Here is a 21,093-nt window from a genome sequence, read left to right on the forward strand (position 1 = left end):
TATAAACACAACCCTAATAAATTTCATAAAAACATTGTGTTTACAATTGAAATAAATGTCACTCAAACATAATATTCTTCGAGCACTGGGCCTCTATCAAACGAGCACCCTCGAGAACCTCTTCGAGATAGTGCTCGGCATCCACTCGACCTATGGCCGAACCCTACGCTGCAACAGTGGTAGCATCCATCTCCGCCCAATATGCTTTAACACAGGGAAGGTCCATCCGCGAGCCTTCTATGCACGCCGACCTCTTCATCGCATTGATGCGCGGCACCGCACCAAGGAACTGCTGCACTAAGATGAAATAGATGTTCAGCTTCGGCTTCTCCGGCCATAGCTGATCCACGACAGACCTCATGGTGAGTCCGAACAACCTATTGAGTTCAGCCCATTCGGCTAGCTGATTAGTCAATGGAAGCGGACGCAATGGAATGTTAAATTGCGACCAGAACAACTTGTCCACTTCACGATCTGTTTGATCTCGGAAGTATTTGGCCGCATCGACAGCACTCGCCGCCAAGCCCATATATGCATCTGCCGAACTCCAAAGCCGATCCAGAGGGGCATACCGTGGATCTCCGAACTTCCTCCGCAGCATGAAGGGCTTCCTAGCCGCAATATCCCCTGCTTCATGCAGCTCCTCCTTCTTCGCTCTCATAGAAGAGCGGGTGTCTTTGGTCGTCATCGTGGCCTTTTCAAGGTCCGTCGCCTTCACTCGGTTTTCTTCTTCAAGGAACTGGCAACGGTCAACAGTGTCTTTTAACTTTACATCCATCTTGGCCATTTTCTCTTTGCTCTCTCAATGCGCGGCCTTCTCGGCCCTCAACTCTTTGGCCGCCTTCAAAGCAGCCGCATTACTCCTCCTTGGTTGTTCTTCGGCTCGGGCAAGTTCAGCCCGAAGGGTCTCCACGGTGGCAGCTCCATCTGCAGTCACAACATATTAAAGATATTGGCATCATGCTGCTCTTACTATGTGAAATTCACCAGAAAGCATTACTTACCCTATGCCTCGTCAAGCCGCTTGTTAACAAGCTCGATGTCGGCATCTGCCGCATCCAGTTGCAGCTTTAGTTCGGCAAACTCATTAGTCCGGCTAGCCACCGGAGTTTCCACCACCTACACATAAAGGCGGTTTGGTTACTACCTGGGACTATGAACCTCTGTTCGCCGCCGTTCTCGACGACAACCAGAGTCTTAGGGGCTACTATCTACACAGGAAACACCTAAAAATGTGCGGTACTATCAAAAAGTATCACATACTTCAAAGCATGCCAGTAGACTCATAAAGGCTTCATTCAATCCGCTTTCGACGGACGAAATTCTTTCCATCACTGTACCCATTAATGTATGGTGTTCTTCTGAGATGGCCGCTCGCTCCAATAGCTCCCTCACTACGTCCGACCGCATACCAGATAGTGCCAGACTCTTTTGTTTGCTCTCTTCAAGAGTCGGACGCCGAGGACTTCGGGTGACTAAAGGATTATCTTCCGGCCTCACCGAATCCGGAGAAGCCCTCCGTGACGACACTTCAAGGTCGCCCGCTTCTTGAGCGGGGGAGTCCGGGGGAGGCGTTTCGCTCTCCATCATCTCTGGAAGAAGATCCCCCAAAGACGAGCTCTGCTGAGAAGGGCTAAGATCCGAACTGCAAGATAAATGCTTCGGTTATTTTCCTTAGAGGTAAAGTAGTATATCCTCACTATTAAAGCACTTTTTGATTACTTACGGCTCGTTAGAAGGCAGATCCCCGCGCGGACATTGTGCGGCAAGAGCACCCTCCAAGGCAGGACCCTCTTGTGGAGACTTCTTCTCCCGTTTGGAAACCTTGGTTTTCGGATCTTCAGGGGTAGTCCTCTTCCTTCCCCGGGGTGAGAGAATGCCAGATTCCTCCCCTTGGTTATCCTCCCTCACGGAGGCGCCCGTTCCCTTGGTCGGAATGGGCAGCGGTGGAGGCCTGCTCTCTCCTCCTTTATTCCCCCTTTATCTTCCTGTGAGGGCTCCGGGCAAGGTGCTAGCTCAAGCATCTTTTCCAGTACCGGATTCTCCAAGCCTTCCGGAAGGGGGGCGAAGACCGGATCATCTTCGCCTTTGTTATCCAGTCCTGGTCAAAAAGCGGTTTCTCAGAATAACGTCATGATAAATGAAAGACGGTGTGTTCGGCTAGAGGATTTCTTACTTGGTCGGCGGTGCGGTTGCTGCTCAGGCCCACGTCCTCGGTAGTATCCAGACACTCTATCTGGGGTCCGAAGAATGATCTATACATTTTCTCGTGCGTCAGGCCGAGGAAATTCTGAATAGCGCACGGTCCTTCTAGGTTGAACTCCCACATGCGAAGGAGCCGGCGTTTCCATGGCTGGATTCGTCGAACCAGCATGACTTGCATCACCATAATCAAACTAAAATCTCCTTCAAAGAGATCTTGAATGCGGCTCTACAGTACAGGCACGTCCTTGGCTGGACCCCATCTCAGCACTCTGCTAATCCATGACATCAGTTGTGGTGGAGGGCCTGAGCGGGAAGCAGGGGAAGCTGCCCACTTGGCACTTCTGGGAGCTGTGATGTAAAACCATTCCCATTGCCATAATCCAGACAACTCTGGAATAGAAACCTTTGGCCATGGAGCTCCAGTGATCTTGCTTATTAATGCGCCTCCGCAAGCTACATGCTGCCCCTCGACCATCTTCGGCTTCACGTAAAGGTCTTGAGCCACAGGCCGAAGTGAGGGGTAATGCAGAGGAAAGCCTCACATACAAAAATAAATGTTGAGATGTGGAGAAAGGTGTCCGGGGCTAGATCATGGAAATCTAGCCCATAATAAAACATCAGCCCCCTAACGAAGGGATCCAGAGTGAGGCCTAGACCTCGGAGGAAGTGGGAGATGAACACGACGTCTTCGTTGGGTTCAGGAGTAGGGACAACCTGCCCTCGGGCGGGCATCCGATGCGAAACCTCGGCGGTTAGGTATCTAGCCTCCCTCAACTTCTTGATATCTTCTTCCGTAACGGAGGAGGGCATCCACCGGCCTTGAAGGCTAGATCCGGACATGATTGAAGGTCCAGAGCACCTGACCTGGGCTTTGGGTGTTAGAACTCAAGGCGGGGGAAGGATTCAATTGAGCACGGGAGGGAAAAAGTAAAAGCCATGTCCCTTTATAAAGAGGGTGAATATCAAGCATCCTCTCCGTAGCCATTTGGGACTTGCCTATAATCTAGGAGTCCCAGATACGGTTGGGTTACCCACGACCGTATTGATGAGAATCCCGTAATTAGGGGAACACGATCTCTGCTTTGACAAGACGTGTCAAGAAACCACCTCGCGTTATGCGTGGAGCTGGTTGAAGAAAAACGGTTCGAATAATTACCTAGCCATGGCATAATGTCGTGTTGTCGAAACGTGTCAACAGATTAGACTTGTGGAAATACTATTCTCTCTACGGTGGTATGTGGAACTTATTTTGCAGGGTCGGACACTATCCTTGTGTTCAAATTCTTCCGTGATGTATTCGGAGGAGGAACCCGCCTTGCAATGCCGAAGACAATACTGCGCACCGGAATCATCGTCATTGAAGCCTGGTTCAGGGGCTACTGAGGGAGTCCTGGATTAAGGGGTCTCCGGACAGTCGGACTATATTCTTTGGCCGGACTGTTAGACTATGAAGATACAAGATTGAAGACTTCGTCTCGTGTCCGGATGAGACTCTACGTGGCGTGGAAGGCAAGCTAGGCAATACGGATATGCATATCTTCTCCTTCGTAACCGACCTTGTGTAACCCTAGCCATCTCCGGTGTCTATATAAACCGGTGGGTTTTAGTCCGTAGGACAACAGACAATCATACCATAGGCTAGCTTCTAGGGGTTAGCCTCTCTGATCTCATGGTAGATCTACTCTTGTACTACCCATATCATCAATATTAATCAAGCATGACGTAGGGTTTTACCTCCATCAAGAGGGCCTGAACCTGGGTAAAACTTCGTGTCCCCTGCCTCCTGTTACCATCCGCCTAGACGCACAGTTCAGGACCCCCTACCCGAGGTCCGCCGGTTTTCACACCGACAGTCGGCACCCGCCAACACCGAGCGCAGGCTCATCGATGTTGAGGCCGTCGCACCCGTCAGTCCGGCGAAGGTTGTCATGTCATTGCTCGACGACACGTGCGTCTCCTCTCCACCTATCCTCCGGGGCTCGACGCCGGCCTGGACATGCCCGAGGGTCAGAAGAATCCATCGAGACGTCATCGGGTTCTGGATTCGGTTGTGCTCGCGCTGGCTGCCATGGTGGGGACTGCACCGTGGGGATGGCCCCTTCCATACGGTCGGCAGCATGAGCTGCTGATGTCGCTTGGGGAGGCCGCGGCGGGCCGGCTTGCCACGAGCCCCCAGCCTCGGCAAAACTGAGCAGAATCTGGATGGTTGCACGCCATTCGTCCATCTGCTCGGCCGCTGGCGGAAACTTCAGCAGCAGCTGAGCTCGCGCCATGGCCTCCGAGGCAGTACTTTGGATGGATGTCGATGATGTCGATTGTGCCATCGCTCGGCTCATGATGGTGCCAGCGGCAGTAACACTGCGCCCTCGCTGTCGCTGCAGGGCAACCACCTTGGCGTGGTGTGGCAAAGATGCTTGAGGGCCAGCGGCTCCGTCGAGTGCAGCAGCTTGGTTGGCCCGTCCCGGGGGAGGTGCACGTGCAACGAACACACCCATGATGTGGGCGGCCGCAGGGCGACAGTTTGCCCGGTGCAAGCGTCGTCACCGTGGCTGTGCTCGTCGGTGGGGAAGATGGGCAGAAATGGAGTGGCCCCCTCACTCACACCTTGGGGAGCATGGCTGTCGGGGTGTTGCTGATGCTGCTCTCCTCTGTTGCCTACTACTCCTATGTCGGCTGTGGGAGAAGTGGCGATGGTGCAGCCTGCTCCAACCACTTCCCCAATAGCATCTGCGCCCTCGTGCGTCTCCGCACCCCCCACAGCGTTGGAGGCCACAGGCGGCGGAGCCTTCAAGGTAGATGGGTGAGTTGCAGGACCGGGATTCTTCATGGGAAGCATGGTCGATGGCACCGTCAAAGATGGCGATGGTGATGAAGATGACGTGTGCACGCCTTCGGATTCGCACAAGCGAGCCCCCTACCTGGCGCGCCAAAGATGTTGAGGGAAACCATGGCCACCTATGGGACCAGGAGGTCCCTTGCTGGTTCGGTAGGGGGCGACGCATTACACAAAGAGCGGAGGGGCATGGGACAGCACGACCGAGATCACACAAGCGATTTACCCAGGTTCGGGCCGCCCTGAGGCGTAAAACCCTACTCCTGCTTTGGTGGATTGATGGTGGAAAAGGTTTTGGTGGAGCGTACTACACTTGCCTGGCAGGGATTGCCTTGGGGCCGCAGCGACTAGGTGTGTATGGGGCTGTGAGTTATCCAACCTTCTAACCCTTTCTAGGGTCTCCATGGGCCTCCTTCTATAGATCAAGGGGTAACCGTAGTGGCAAAACAGTCATTACACACTGATGAGATAGCAAATAGTGCTATCATACCTAACTCCGCGGGACGACAAGGCGCATTAAATACATCGCTTAGTGTCACATCACTGGTTGCCCGGCAAGGCTTGTCACGCCTGTTCTCGTGACACGTCGCAGGACGGGTGTCATCTGTGGGTTTCTCCTGTAGGAAATGGCTGCCACTTAATCATCTTGCGGCTTGACACCGCATCGATCGACAACATGGGTCATGGTTGAGTGGTTGGTGAGGTGGTTCTGCCTTCTTGAGCCCTGGCAGGCCCTACTAGGGTGTCTTGGTTGGATTCTTCAGGTGGTGGCCTCGCCCCTTGCCGGGCTTGCCTACCCGGCAAGGGAGGTCCTTTCCTTTTCGATATTTTACTCCTCTGGCTCAATCTTGGTCCCTCCGATTTGTATGCTAGCCCTTTGAATCTGTTGGTCCTTGTAATCTGAGTTGGGTTGAAGCTTCAATCTTGTTCCCGTGCCTGTGCATAGTCTGGGCAAAAGACCCAGGGTTTGTTGCACCGGCAACCACGTACCTGTACCCGCGCATGCAACAATCATGCACCTAGGGTTTTAGGGTTTATTTGTTTACGGTGCCTTTATGTAATTCTCATGTGTGCGAGACAGCGAGAGACCGACTGCGTGCGTGCGCCTCTTATCTTCATATATGTCCTCCACCATTTTTCTGATGTCCAAAAAATTATACAGTAGTAGTAACTAGCATTGTGCCAATGCGTTGCCACATGATCGAAGTAGATTAATACATATTCACCGATTTGATAGAAAAAAGACTAGTTTTGAAATACGTATATGACTAAAAATATGTTATGTTTGACTCAAAATATATTCCTTTGGTGGTTTTGATGGGATAAGGGAGGAATATGGTTGGTTTGAATATTCGAGAAGTGGTATACCTCTAATTGCTCTACTCTACTCCTATAAAAAACAGAGTTGGTCATGATGGTGTGCCTTCCATCCTGCAATATAGATCGTCCGATTTGTATCTGACGGATAGGAAGGAAACTATGGCCATTTTTGCAAAAAGGAACCCACACCCCTCTCCACATTTGCAAATAAGTCCTCCCTCGTTCTTCCTTTTCTCTGACAAGATAAAGTACTCATACAAATGCATCTTGATGTTACGTGCAACTCACGGCCATCTTGCTAGTACTCTCATAAAAACAGAGTTGGTGATGATGGTGTGCCTGCCATCCTGCAATATAGGCCGTCCGATTTATATACGACGGATAGGAAGGAACTGTGGCAATTTTACAAAAAGATACCCACACCCCTCTCCACATTTGGAAATAAGGCCTTCCCTCGTTCATACTTTTCTCACACAAGATAAACTACTCATACAATGCATCTTGATGTTCTGTGCAACGCATGGGCATCTTGCTAGTTGTTGCAAAAAGCCCATGTGTGTGTGTGTGTTGTGTGTGTGAGAGAGACGGAGAGAGGAGGAGGACGGAGTGCATGCGTGACAAAGACACAAAGATTGTGTGTGTGAGAGGTATCAGCTTAAAATGAGGTGATAGTGTGTGTGTGCATGATCGAGAGGGCGTGTCTCAAGAAGGGACGAAAAATCTACACAGATACAAGGAGTGCGAGAGAGACATGTACGCGATAGTGGAAGCACGAGTGTGCGGGCGTATAAACCAATCTGAAGGCTAGTCGATCAACGTTTGTGAGAGAAATATGAGTCGAGGTGCAAAGCGAGTGTTTTGTGTGTGTGTGTGAGAGAGAGAGAGAGACGGTAGTCGGGAAGGGGAGTGGAAGCAGGAGTTGTGTGTGTGTGAGAGAGAGAGAGGTGGGAGTTTGTCTAATCGGTAAACAAATGAATAATGTCAGTTTATAACTGGGATGGAGACAAAAAGGAGACAGCAACAAATTTTGTTTCTGTGGGAGAGAGTAATTTTAGTGGTGTCGGTGTTACCTGAGGGAATTACACTTTGATGCCAAGTCTATAAACGAATTTCCGGTGAAGTCTCCTATGCTAAATTTAGAAGACATTGAATGGAAAACCTTGTTATGCAATGGTCTCGTTCCCAGGATGAGGAACTGTCTATGATATCACATGAAAATTTGAACTTCTACATTTCCGCATGTGCCTTACGGATCACTTTTGTAGGAAATCTGCTTGAAGAAGAATTCCTGTTTGAAAAGGACGAGAGGATATCGCAAATATGTTGCCTGCTGCTTTTCTCTTGTTAGTACATGTTGTCCTGTATCACTATACTTGCATTCATGCCTGGTTCATCATATGACAGCAGTATGCATGATAGCTTGCTTATCAATTGTACGCTCCAAATTATTTGATCTGTATGAATGGTTACATTAGTGTAGAATATATCCAATGCCAATGAATTTTTTTAGCTCTGCATTGTTCTTGTAAGTACCTGTTGTCCTTTATCAGTGTACTTATATTGACAACTAGTTGTTCATGTACCATCGCTCTACATCTTATTTTCCTTTGCCCTCCATTTTCTATACATCAGATCTATATTTACTCTAACCATAAGGTTGGATAACACCGATGGTACTGAAGAAGTTTAGCTCAGCATTGCTCTTGGCTGTACCTTTTGCCTGTACCGCTGTACTTACATTTATACCTACTTGGTTATGTAGCATCACTCTTCATATTATCCTAAATATTCTCCATTTTTCCTTATATTATCACATCTATATTTACTCTCAACAAAATGTAGAATAAAGGCAATGCTTATGAAGAAGATTTTGTGGAAACTTCTTGAATTGCCCCCCCCCAACACCATGGACAAGGACTTTATAGAGCCTGTCTTCACCACTAATGTAAGTTTGTCCTTCTCAAGCCTTCAAACTTTGTTGTGTATATTTGATTAGGCATGACTGCAACTTCTGTTTATTTTCGGTGTTTGCGTCAAATTGCATGTTTAAAGTTTATTATGTAGTTCATAAAAAAAGTTTGTCCTTCTCAATTTAAGTTTTGAGTTGTACAACGAAGTTCCTTCTTCATACCATGTAAATTAAACTATACAGAGCAAGTGATCCTCTTTTGCACTGCATGTACGCTTCTGTTCTTGATCCGTAATCCAGTGGTGTGATGAACCTACCCACTACAGCACAATGTCACATCCTACAATGTCTTAATTATGAACAATGTCACATCATTCTACTATTATTTAAATCGTCTCTTTATTTGCCAATCTGAAATGGGATAAATTGACAGCACACTAACCATTGATACTTATGAGTTCTTGATCTGTAATCCAGTGCTGTCGTGAAGCTGCCCGCTCCTTCACAATGTCATTTCCTCCCATGTCTTAACCTGAACAATACCTGTAACATCCCAAATTTTCAATTAGGAATGTTATACATAGGACATCATTTGCATATCATATTTTATTTGCATTTTGGTCTTGTGATCCTAAAAATCCTAGGTAACTCAAGGACCCACGGAGAGAGTTGGAGATTTTATTATTTTTCATATTTGAATTTTCTCAAATATTGAAAAGAGGATCACTTTGGTTTTAATTATTTTTCTCTCCAAAATAATATTTCAAATAATAAAATATATGAGAGGAGATAATATGACTTCACCATAATAAAAGAAATATTGGAGAAAAAAATGTTAAAATCAAATAAATGATGTTATTTGGATTTTATTGCTATTTTATTTGAATTAGAAAAATATGCATTTTTCAAAATTACATTTTTAGGCCAAGAAAATGTTCACTAAGTTCTAAATATTTTATTTAGACGGTGAATTTTTTTTGGCATTTTTAGATTTTTATTTTTATTCAAATAGGATTTTTCTTGGCGGAATCTTAAAAAAACTCTTCGCCTGATTGGGCCGAAGGCCCAGCCAAGCCGGCCCAACCGCGCGTGCCGCTGCCTTCTCCCGCAGCGAGAGTCCGCCCTGCCGCCGCCGGCGGCCGTGTCCGCCTCGGACACGAGTCCCGAGGGGGTGCCCCTCCTGCAAGCCGCCGCCTCCCCTTCCCCTTAAAAGCCGAGCTCGAGGCCACCCTAGGACCCCAAGCCGAAGCGGCCGCCACCCGCTTCGCCTCCCGACGCCGCTGCTCCGCTAACGCGCCACCACCCGCGCCACCGACGCCGACTTCGCCGCCGCCACCCCACCTCATAGCCCCGCGCCGTCGCCGCCGTTGCCGCCGCCGCCGCCGCGCTGGATCTCGCCGAAACTACCGCCGACGACCCTGCCCATTGACCGATCGATTTTTCTCCGGTTAACCCTATTTTTTAGTTTCGCGGTATATTGTTTTAAATCGGTTTTTCTTGAGTTAAGTTATATAATGGACGTTCGTCCGTTCGTTCGTTTTAACGAACGGTTGTTCGCCGGTTAGGTTCAGACATCGAACGTTCGTTCGGTAGTCTTTTCTTTTTATTTTATTTTCTGTCAGGGACCTATCCACGATTATTTTTATCACAGATTAGCCCCTGAACTTCAAACCCTCGCCGTTTTTAAACCGTTTGTCCATTTCCATTGAAACCAATGCCAAAATCTTCGTCTTGAACCCCTCTTTATGTTTAATCAACTTGAACAAGGTTTTGACAATTTAAAATTTGGTTTCAAAAAGATTTGTATTCGAAGTTCTTTTGATCGTAGTTTCAGCTCCGTACCTCCGATTTGATCGACTCTTTTTGCAAATCGAACCTCTTCAGTCGAACTTTCAGTTTGGATCTTCTTATTTGAGTTTTACTCATGCAACTTTGATTGAGTGATTACGTATGCTATTGTTTGTTTGCGATAGAATTCCCGGAGTGTGCAGCATGCTACTACGAGTCTCTAGGTTTTGCGGATCATCAGCAAGGCAAGTAACACATTGATCATACCCCTTTATTACCAAGTTTTTATGCATTAGTTACAATCCTCAAACATTGCATGAGTGGGATCTCTTAACATGTGGGTTTTGGGAAGTAGATGATGAGGTTGAACCTATTGCCTTTTATTATCAAACCCTTGGGAGTTACTTCTATGTTATGCTTATACTGCCATGCTATGCTCGTAGACGTGGATTGGGTTTGAGTGTATCCATAACATATGTGAGTTTGTTAATTAATGGTTAACCTAGGCTAGCTACTTAAACACAGATCTGGGTGGATTGGTTGCGGGCACCTGGGATATACCAGTGCTGTCCTTTTTGGTTCATCACCCATGCTCAAAGGGATCATAAGATTATTCATGCTAGAAACTTCCATGTGCAGCCACAAGCTGTTATGGGCTCTACCATGGTTGAGTAGGTTGCATGACCTCTTTTGGTGGTGGGCTAGCAGATGTAGGGGAAAGTAGGTGTGACTGTCCACCCAGAGTAAAGAGTTAGTGCTTCTGAAAGACTGTATCTCAGTCATCCGTTTGTCAAACATCATGGAGTGCGAGAAATATAACAAAGGAGATTGAGTCTTGTGGGGAAAAGTGCACAAAGCTTTGCAGAGTGTACAAACTAATCATGGTTAGCCGTGTCCCCGGTTATGGACATCTTGAGTATCTGGTTCTTGAATTATCATGTTGATCTCATCACTCTAAATTAATTTTGTTGGGTTATTAATTACTTGTTTAATTGGGATTGAGATGGGGATTTACCATTCTCAATGTTTATCGACTACCATGATAGTTAAATAAAATATATTCCTTCGTTGTAGGGAAAAATTGGCTTTTTGCAAAAAAAAAACATTATAACCGTAGAGCCTCCACCAGCCATATATGCATGTAGTGATAGCATTTACCTATTCATTGCTCTACTGTGTTATCTTGCCAGCATATTCCATGTGCTGACCGGTTTCGGGCTGCAACATATCATGTTGCAGACTTTTCAGACGACGAGTAAGGTGCTCTAGGTCGTTGTCGTGCACTCAGCTATGACGTTGGAGCTGATGGACTCACTTTATTTTCCAAGCCTTCCGATGTTATCCTATTTAGATGGCACTAAGCCATATTTATTGTAAGAAGTTCTCTTTTGAGACATCTGATGTAATAAGTGTGTGATTGCTACTCAGCTATAAATCCTTCGAAGTACTATGTGTGTCAGCATTACCGATCCAGGGATGACACTTATGCACAGAGATTTGACTGTTTGAGGTCAGATCGCTACAAGATGGTATCAGAGCACACGTTGAATGTAGGACACGACCACTAAGATAAGCCATAGATCACCGTTCTCTACTCATTTTGACTTCTCTCCATCTTCTACTCTATAGGATGGTGGACACAAGGAACAAGTTTGCACAACCAGATGAAGACACACATTTTGGACGACACTTGAAGGAAGTCATTAGGTACCTGAACATCGGAATACCAAGCTTCACCGGGACCTACACTGCCACTTTACCAGAAGAGGAGCATTGGATGATTCGAGTTCAAGTTCCAGGAAGGACATTCGTGCCAGTTACTTAACCCATAGAGTTTTCCTTTGATGCACCAACCTGGAGTCTAGGAAAGAGCATGGCAGCTCACATCGCCATAGGACGCATCGACGAAGTTTATCACAAGGATCTTAAGGACACCATCTACCAGATATGTGGGCACCGAGATGAGAAATGGGAGATGATCAGCACCAAGAGGGACAGGTCCATTGCAGCTTTCAACCACGAGTTAAACCAGCACATTCGTCGCCAGGAGAACCAAATGTGTGCAAGCATGATAGATCTGAAGAAGTTGATGACTAGGAACATGGAGCTGGAAGAGGAAATGAAGTCTACACACGATGGATACAAGGAGGAAATCACCATACTAGTGGAGATGAATGATGACATGACAAGGAAGTTAGGAGTGTTCATGGGAGACCCTGCGCCAGGAGGAGATGATGACCATCCCAAGGACTACATCATCATCGACGACACCAACTCCGACCCCAAAAGTATTGATGATGATTATGAAGATGAAGCTGGAGCAGATATCATGGAGTCTTACACCGATCAAAATTTCTAGTAGACCACCACATTATCAGTAGTATTCCCCCCATGTATATAGTGGTAGTCCGAGCACTATAACGATAGTTAGATCGATTGTATGCCCTTGCTTGAAATTGTTTTGGTGTGAACTGAATGTGTTTGTCTCATGTGCATATGGGTAGTGTTTTCTCAGTAGACCTCATTCTATTCTAATCTCTCCCCTCTAAACCCATCAGATGCCTCCGAGATGTGACCCCGGATTTGCCTTCCCACCGGAGCTCACTCAGTTGATCCAATAGCATAATACACTGATGCAGTTGCTAGTCCAGAACCAAGGCAACAACAACAACAACAACAACAATAACAACAACCCAGCACCACCACCTCCAGTTGACAACTTAGCTCATTTTTTGAGGTTACAACCGCCGGTGTTTTCTAGTAGCACCGAGCCCATAGTCGCTGATGACTAGCTACGAAGGATTGCAAGGGAGTTGACAACTACAGGTTGCATAGATGGTGAGAAGGTGCGTTTTGCCGCACACCAATTGGATGGACATGCAGCCTCATGGTGGGAGAATTACACATCCACCTTCCCTATAACCAATGTTACTTGGGAGCAGTTCCAACAAGCATTCCGCACTACTCATGTCTCAACTGGAGCTATGAGCATGAAGAAGCGTGAGTTTCGCAACTTACGCCAGGGTAGCCGTACTGTGGGGCAGTACGTGGATGAGTTTAGCAAGTTAGCTCATTATGCCCCATATGATGTGGCCACAGATGCCGCGAAGCAGGAGAAGTTTATGGAAGGGTTGAATGATGAGATGAGTATGCAGTTAATGGTGGCAACATTTAACAACTACCAGGAATTGGTAGACAAGGCCGTAATGATTGAAGGGAAGCAGTAGCAAATTGAGAGCCGCAAAAGGAAGTATGGACAAGGGATGTACAATTCAGAAGATCAGCAGAAGCCACATTTTACCCCGAACTCGGGAGGATATACCCATAACCATGGAGGCCATACCCATAATGGAGGAAGTTTGCATAACTACAGTGGCCCCAAGAATGGAAATGGGAATGGAGCAAGCAGTCAGAACCACTCTAACCCAGCCACACCCGCCAAGAATGACCAAAGTCACATTACTTGCTTCAAGTGCGGGAAGACCGGACACTATGATAGTGAGTGTCCTGAACTCAAGAATGGAAATGACAATGGAAGCACTAGGAAGAAGCCCAACCCTTTCAACAGGGGACAAATGAACCATGTGAACGTGGGGGAGGTTGAGGAGCAACCAGATGCAGTTATAGGTAAGTTTTTGGTTAAGTCATTTACTGCAATCGTTCTTTTTGATATTGGTGCATCACATTCATACATTTCAAGTGGATTTGTGGATAAGTATATGTTGCCCACCAAAGTTCTTAGGACACCTATGTTAGTAAGCTCGCCAGGAGCGGAGTATATGGCAAGCCAAGGATGTTTTCAGGTGCCATTAACCATAGGTAGGCATGTTTTCCCCTCAGACTTGATAACTTTGGAATCACTAGGATTGGATGTTATAGTAGGAATGGATTGTCTATCGATGTATGTAGGAAATATCGATTGCGCTAGTAAGTCAATTTTGCTCACCACACCGGAGGGAAAAATGATTAAGTATGTATCCAGGCATGCACCAAAGAGGACTCAAGTAAATTCTCTCACGGGAGTTGTTCAGGAGGAAGTGCCTGTAGTGAAGGATTACCCGGATGTATTTCCAAAGGAACTACCAGGCATGCCGCCGGATCGAGACATTGAGTTTTTGATAGAGCTGTTGCCAGGCACCGGACCAATATCGAAGAGACCATACCGGATGCCCGCAAATGATCTGGAGGAGATTAAGAAATAGATTAAGGAGTTATTGGAGAAAGGTTACATTTGACAAAGTTCGTCACCATGGGGAGCCCAGTGCTCTTGGTTGAGAAGAAGGATAAATCTTTGAGAATGGTGGTTGATTATCATGCATTGAATGAAGTGACGATCAAGAACAAGTACCCACTACCGATGATCAATGATTTGTTTGACCAGTTGCAAGGAGCTAAGGTATTTTCCAAGATCGGTCTTTGATTAGGATACCACCAGCCGAAGATCCGAGAATAGGATATACCTAAGATAGCTTTCACCACAAGGTACGGGCTATATGAGTACATGGTTATGCCATTTGGATTGACTAATGCCCCTGCCTATTTCATGATTATGATGAATAAGGTGTTCTTGGAGTTCTTGGATAAGTTTGTTGTGGTATTCATTGATGATATTTTGGTGTACTCGAAGAATGAAGAAAAACACAAGGAGCATTTGCGTTTAGTTCTCGAGAAGCTCAGGGAACATCAGTTATATGCCAAGTTTAGCAAATGTGAGTTTTGGTTGAAGGAAGTTGGCTTTCTTGGACATGTTATATCAGGAGAAGGTATAGCAGTAGATCCTACCAAGGTGTAGTATGTCACTGATTGGCTAGCGCCCACCTCAGTTGGAGAGATCCTCAGTTTTCTTGGACTCGCGGGATATTATCGGAGATTCATTGATAATTTCTCTAAGATTGTGAAGCCCATGACGGAGTTGTTGAAGAAGGACACCAAGTTTAGATGGACATATGAATGTGAGGCAAGTTTCTAGGAGTTGAAGAAACATTTGGTTACAGCCCAGTGCTGATTCTGCCAGATATACGCAAGAATTTCCAAGTGTATTGCGACGCATCTCGCTTAGGACTTGGAGGCGTACTTATGCATGACGGAAGAGTTGTTTCATATGCCTCACGTCAGCTACGACCTCATGATTTGAATTATGCCACGCATCATTTGGAGTTAGCAGTAGTAGTGCATGCGCTCAAGACCTGGAGACATTTTATTATTGGAATTCATTGTGACGTGTACACGGATCATAAGAGTTTGAAGTGCATTTTCACATAGAAGGAGTTAAATCTCAGTCAAAGGAGATAGTTGGAGCTTATAAAGGATTATGATATGAAGCTGCACTATCATCCAGGCAAGGCCAATGTCGTAGCAGACGGTTGGAGCCAGAAGGGTTACGCCAATACCCTCGTAAGTGGAGGATTACCAATAGAGTTAGATGAAGATCTCAGGGAGCTACGTTTGGAGATAGTCCCTAGAGGTTTTGTTGCAGTATTAGAAATTCAGTCCACATTATTTGGAAAGATTTGAGAAGATTAGAAGGATGATAAGGAAATTGCTAAGATAAAGGAGAAGATGAGCAAAGGAAAGGCCAAGGGTTTTCGTGAGGATGAGCATGACATCTTGTGGTTTGAGGGCCATGTTTATGTGCCCAATAATGCAAAGATCAGGAAGTTGATACTTCAGGAAGCTCATGACTCGCCATACTCAATACACCTCGGAAACACCAAGATGTATTTGGTTTTGAAGGAGCATTTTTGGTGGACTGGTATGAAGAAAGATATTACCGAGTATGTAGCCGTATGTGACGTATGTCAGAGAGTGAAGGCAGAACATCAAAAGCCAGCAGGATTACTGCAGCCTACGTCGATACCCGAATGGAAGTGGGACAAGCTTGGCATGTATTTCATCATCGGATTACCCAGGACCCGATCGGGATATGATTCTATCTGGGTAGTACTGGATCGTTTGACCAAAGTGGATCACTTTGTCCCAGTGAAGACCACCTATACAAGTGCGAAGTTGCCCAAGATATAAATGACTAGGATCTTATATCTGCATGGAGTTCCAAGGAGTACCGTATCAGATACAGGAACACAGTTTATTTCAAAGTTTTGGCAGCAGCTACACCAGACTTTGGGTACCAGGCTAGAGTTCAGTACAGCCTTTCATCCACAGACAGATGGATAGACCGAGAGAGTCAATCAGATTCTGGAGGACATGTTGAGAGCTTGTGCGCTAGATTACGGATCTAGTAGGGATGACAATTTGCCTTACGCAGAGTTCTCTTACAACAACAGTTATCAAGCCAGTTTGAAGATGGCACCTTTTGAAGCTTTGTATGGAAGGAGGTGCAGGACATGGTTACTGTGGGATGAAGTTCGAGACCGTTAGTTGTTTGGACCAGATTTGATCAAAGAGTCCAAGGCCAAGGTTAAGTTGATTCGAGATAGACTAAAGGTAGCTCAGTCCAGGCAGAAAAGTTATGCAGACTCAAAACGCAAGGAGGTTGTCTATGAAATCAGAGACAGAGCCTATCTTTGTGTGTCACTTCTGCGAGGTGTTAAACATTTTGGAGTTAAGGGAAAGTTAGCCCCAAGATTTGTAGGACCATACCGAGTTTTGGAACGTATGGGAGAAGTAGCCTACAAGCTGGAGTTACCCGAAGGACTGTCAGGAATTCATGATGTGTTTCACGTTTCCCAGTTGAAGATGTGCCATGCTGAGATGGCCGATATTCCTATGAGAGATACAGTGCCCCTGGAATCAAATCATTTGGATAGTGATCTGACCTGTGAGGAGAAACTAGTGAAGATTCTCGAGTTTGCCAGCCGAGTCACACGCAGTAAGGTTATCAAGTTTTGCAAAGTTTAGTGGAGCCACCATAACAAGGATGAAGCCACCTGGGAACGAGAGGATGATCTACGGAAAGACCACCCACACCTATTTTCTAGCCAACCCGAATATCGAGGGTGAGATTCACCTTAAGGGGGGTAGGTTTGTAACATCCCAAATTTTCAATTTGGAATGTTATACATAGGACATAATTTGCATATTATATTTTATTTGCATTTTGGTCTTGTGATCCTAAAAATCCTAAGCAACTCCAGGACCCACAAAGAGAGTTGGGGATTTTATTATTTTTTATATTTGAATTTTCTCAAATATTGAAAAGAGGATCACTTTGGTTTTAATTATTTTTCTCTCCAAAATAATATTTCAAATAATAAAATATATGAGGGGAGATAATATGACTTCTCCATAATAAAAGAAATATAGGACAAAAAATGTTAAAATCAAATAAATGATTTTATTTTGATTTTATTGGTATTTTAATTGAATTAGAAAAATATGCATTTTTCAAAATTGCATTTTTAGGCCAAGAAAATGTTCGCTAAGTTCTAAATATTTTATTTAGACGATGAAAATTTGTTTTGGCTTTTTTAGATTTATATTTTTATTTAATTAGGATTTTTCATGGTGGAATCTTAAAAAAAACTCTTCGCTCGACTAGGCCGAAGGCCCAGCCGAGCCGGCCCAACCGCGTGCGCCGCCGCCTTCCCCCGCGGCGGGAGTCCGCCTCGCCGCCACCGACGGCTGTGTCCGCCTCGAACATGCCTCCTGAGGGCGTGCCCCCTCCCGCCAGCCGCCGCCTCCCCTCCCCCCTTAAAAGCCGAGCTCGGGACCCCCTGGGACCCCAAGCTGAAGCCGCCTCTGCCTGCTTCGCCTCCCGCCGCTGTTTCCGAGCCGCCGCCGCCGCTGCTGCTCCCCTGCCGCGCCGCCGACGCCGACGTTGCCGCCGCCATCCCACCCCGCAGCCCCGCGCCACTCGCGCCGTCACCGCCGTTGCCGACGCCGCCGCCGCGCCGGATCTCGCCGGAACCACCACCGTTGACCCCTCTTGTTGACCGGTCAGTTTTTCCTCAGTTAATGCCGGTTTTTTTAGTTTCGCGGTTTATTATTTTAGATCGGTTTTCGTTCGGTTAAGTTATATAATGGACATTCGTCCGTTCGTTCCTTTTAACGAACGGTTGTTCGCCGGTTAGGTTCAGACAGCGAACGTTCGTTCGTTAGTCTTTTCTTTTTATTTTATTTTCGGCTAGGGACCTATCCGTGTTTATTTTTATCGTATATTAGCCTCTAAACTTCAAACCCTCGTCGTTTCTAAACCGTTTGTCCAAAGCCAGTGAAACCAACGCCAAAATCTTCGTCTCGAACCCCTCTTTCCGTTTAATCAACTTGAACAAGGTTTCACGATTTAAAATTTGATTTCAAGCAGATTTGTATTTGAAGTTCTTTTGACCGTAGTTTCAGTTCCGTACCTCCGATTTGATCGATTCTTTTTGCAAATCGAACCTATTCAGTTTAAATTTCAGTTAGGATCTTCTTATTTGAGTGTTACCCGTGCAACTTTGCTTGAGTGCTTTTGTATGCTATTGTTTGTTTGCGATAGAATTCTCGGAGTGTGCAGCGTGCTACTACGAGTCTCTAGGTTTTGCGGATCATCAGCAAGGCAAGTAACACAATGATCATACCCCTTTATTACCCAATTTTTATGGATTAGTTACAATCCACAAACATTGCATGAGGGGGATCTCTTAACATGTGGGTTTTGGGAAGTAGATGATGAGGCAGAACCTATTGCCTTTTATTACCAAACCCTTGGGAGTTAGTTCTACGTTATGCTTATACTGGCATGCTATGCTCGTAGACATGGATTGGGTTTGAGTGTATCCATGACATATGCGAGTTTGTTAATTAATGGTTAACTTAAGGTGGCTACTTAAACACACATCTGGGTGGATTGGTTGCGGGCACCTGGGGATATACCAGTGCTGTCCTTTTTGGTTCGCCACCCAGGCTCAAAGGGGTCATAAGATTATTCATAATAGAAACTTACATGTGCAGCCACCAGCTATATGGGCTCTAGCATAGTTGAGTATGTTGCATGACCTCTTTCAGTGGTGGGCTAGAAGATGTAGGGGAAAGTAGGTGTAACTGTCCACCGAGAGTAAAGAGTTAGTGCTTCTGAAAGACTGTGTCTCAGTCATCCGTTTGGCAAACATCATGCAGTGCAAGAAATACAATGGAGGAGATCGAGTCTTGTGAGGAAAAGTGCGCAAACCTCTACATAGTGTACAAACTAATCATGGTTAGCCGTGTCCCTGGATATGGACATGTTGAGTATCTGGTTCTTGAATTATCATGTTGATCTCATCACTCTAAATTAATTTTGTTGGATTATTAATTACTTGTTTAATTGGGATCGACATGGGGATTTACCATTGTCAATATTTATCAACTACCATGATAGTTAAATAAAATATATTCCTTTGTTGTAAGGAAAAATTAGCTTTTTGCCAAAAAACATTATAACCATAGAGCCTCCACCAGCGATATATGCATGTAGTGATAGCATTTACCTGTTCATTGCTCTACTATGTTATCTTGCAAGCATATTCCATGTGTTGACCCGTTTCGGGCTGCAACATATCATGTTGCAAACTTTTCAGACGAAGATTAAGGTGCACTAGGTCGTTCTCGTGCACTCAGCTATGCCATTGGAGTTGATGGACTCACTTTATTTTCCATGCCTTCCGTTGTTATATTATTTAGATAGCCTTAAGCCATATTTATTGTAAAAAGTTATCTTTTGAGACATTCGGTGTACTAAGTGTGTGATTGCTACTCTACTCTAAATCCTTCGAAGTACTATGTGTGTCATCATTACGATCCAAGGATGACACTTATGCACAGAGATTTGACCGTTTGAGGTCGGATCGCTACAATACCATATTGTGTTAGTGCTATTTTAAACTGTGTTAGCTTATTCATTAATAAGAAATGTGATGAATTGTCAGCACTGATACTTATATGTGCAAAACATGTCATCTATCTTGTTATTTCTCCTTCAGAGTGAGGAAGATATAAGCGTCAAACAAGTGCAGTCTCATCAGCTTGCTTAGCTACTTGTGCTCTAGCTCCCGAGCAGGCTAACCTTTCTTGAACTCTATTGAAGTGTTGTCGGTTTTGTATATTATTTTTTTGGCGTATTTATTTGCACTGGTGGCGATCTTTGATGCACACTAGTAGTTCCGGGCCTTTAATAAACAGAGTAAACCACCGGCCCTATTTTCACAAGAAAATTCAATGGGCTTTTAGTAGGCTGAAAAGTAGGTTGGGCCTAAAACATGTCGAACAACTCATGGGCCGATAGCAGGCCGAAATAGACCCCGGCCAATGATCGTGCCAATCACATCACAAGCAGTTAAGAGGCTAAAATTATCTCGGTCCTTATTTGGCCCAATCAGATTATCGGCTGTGAGCAGGCTAGATGTAAAGCGGGCCATAGTTAGGCCCAACTATATGATGGGCTTTTAACATACCGAAATAACTTAGGGCTGAAATGTTAAACGGGCCTTTAACAAGCCAAAACTAATATCAGGCCGTATTACTAACAGAGCCGGGCCTCAAGTGGGCCCAAAATCACAACGTCTAGTTAACGGGCCGAATCTCATATGGGCCATAATTTAGCCCAAAGCCTCTTAAGGGGTCGGATCTGATTTTGGCCTTAATATGGCCTAGGACATGATAGGCTATTAACGGGCCGGATTTCATATGGGCCTTTATTAGGCCCAGAACGTGTCGGGTTGTTAACGGACTGGATCAAATATGGGCCAACATTTGGGCCGAAACACGACAGCCTGTTAAGAGGATGGCCCACTAGTGTCCTCAAAGTCTTGTGGGCCTTTAGCTGGGCCGGCCCATTATGGTCTGCAAAATCTTGTGGGCCTTTAGTTGGGCTGGCCCATTATGGTCCCCACAATCTTGTGGGCCTTTAGTTGGGCCAGCCCATTTAATCTTTATGGGCCACTTTTGGGCCAGTACATGTGTCAACATATCATAGGTGCATCTCACCCATTGGATGAGTGACACATGTGCCCACGCGTTGCTGACAAGTGGTTCCATAGGCCAAAGAGAATTTTACACATGGAAAATCGGCATTGGTCGTGGCTGTTAGCGGGTTATCAGATCCAAAACCAGACTCGATAGC

The sequence above is a fragment of the Triticum aestivum genome, chromosome 6A, assembly GCF_018294505.1.
Source record: "Triticum aestivum cultivar Chinese Spring chromosome 6A, IWGSC CS RefSeq v2.1, whole genome shotgun sequence".
NCBI classification, from domain to species: Eukaryota; Viridiplantae; Streptophyta; class Magnoliopsida; order Poales; family Poaceae; genus Triticum; species Triticum aestivum.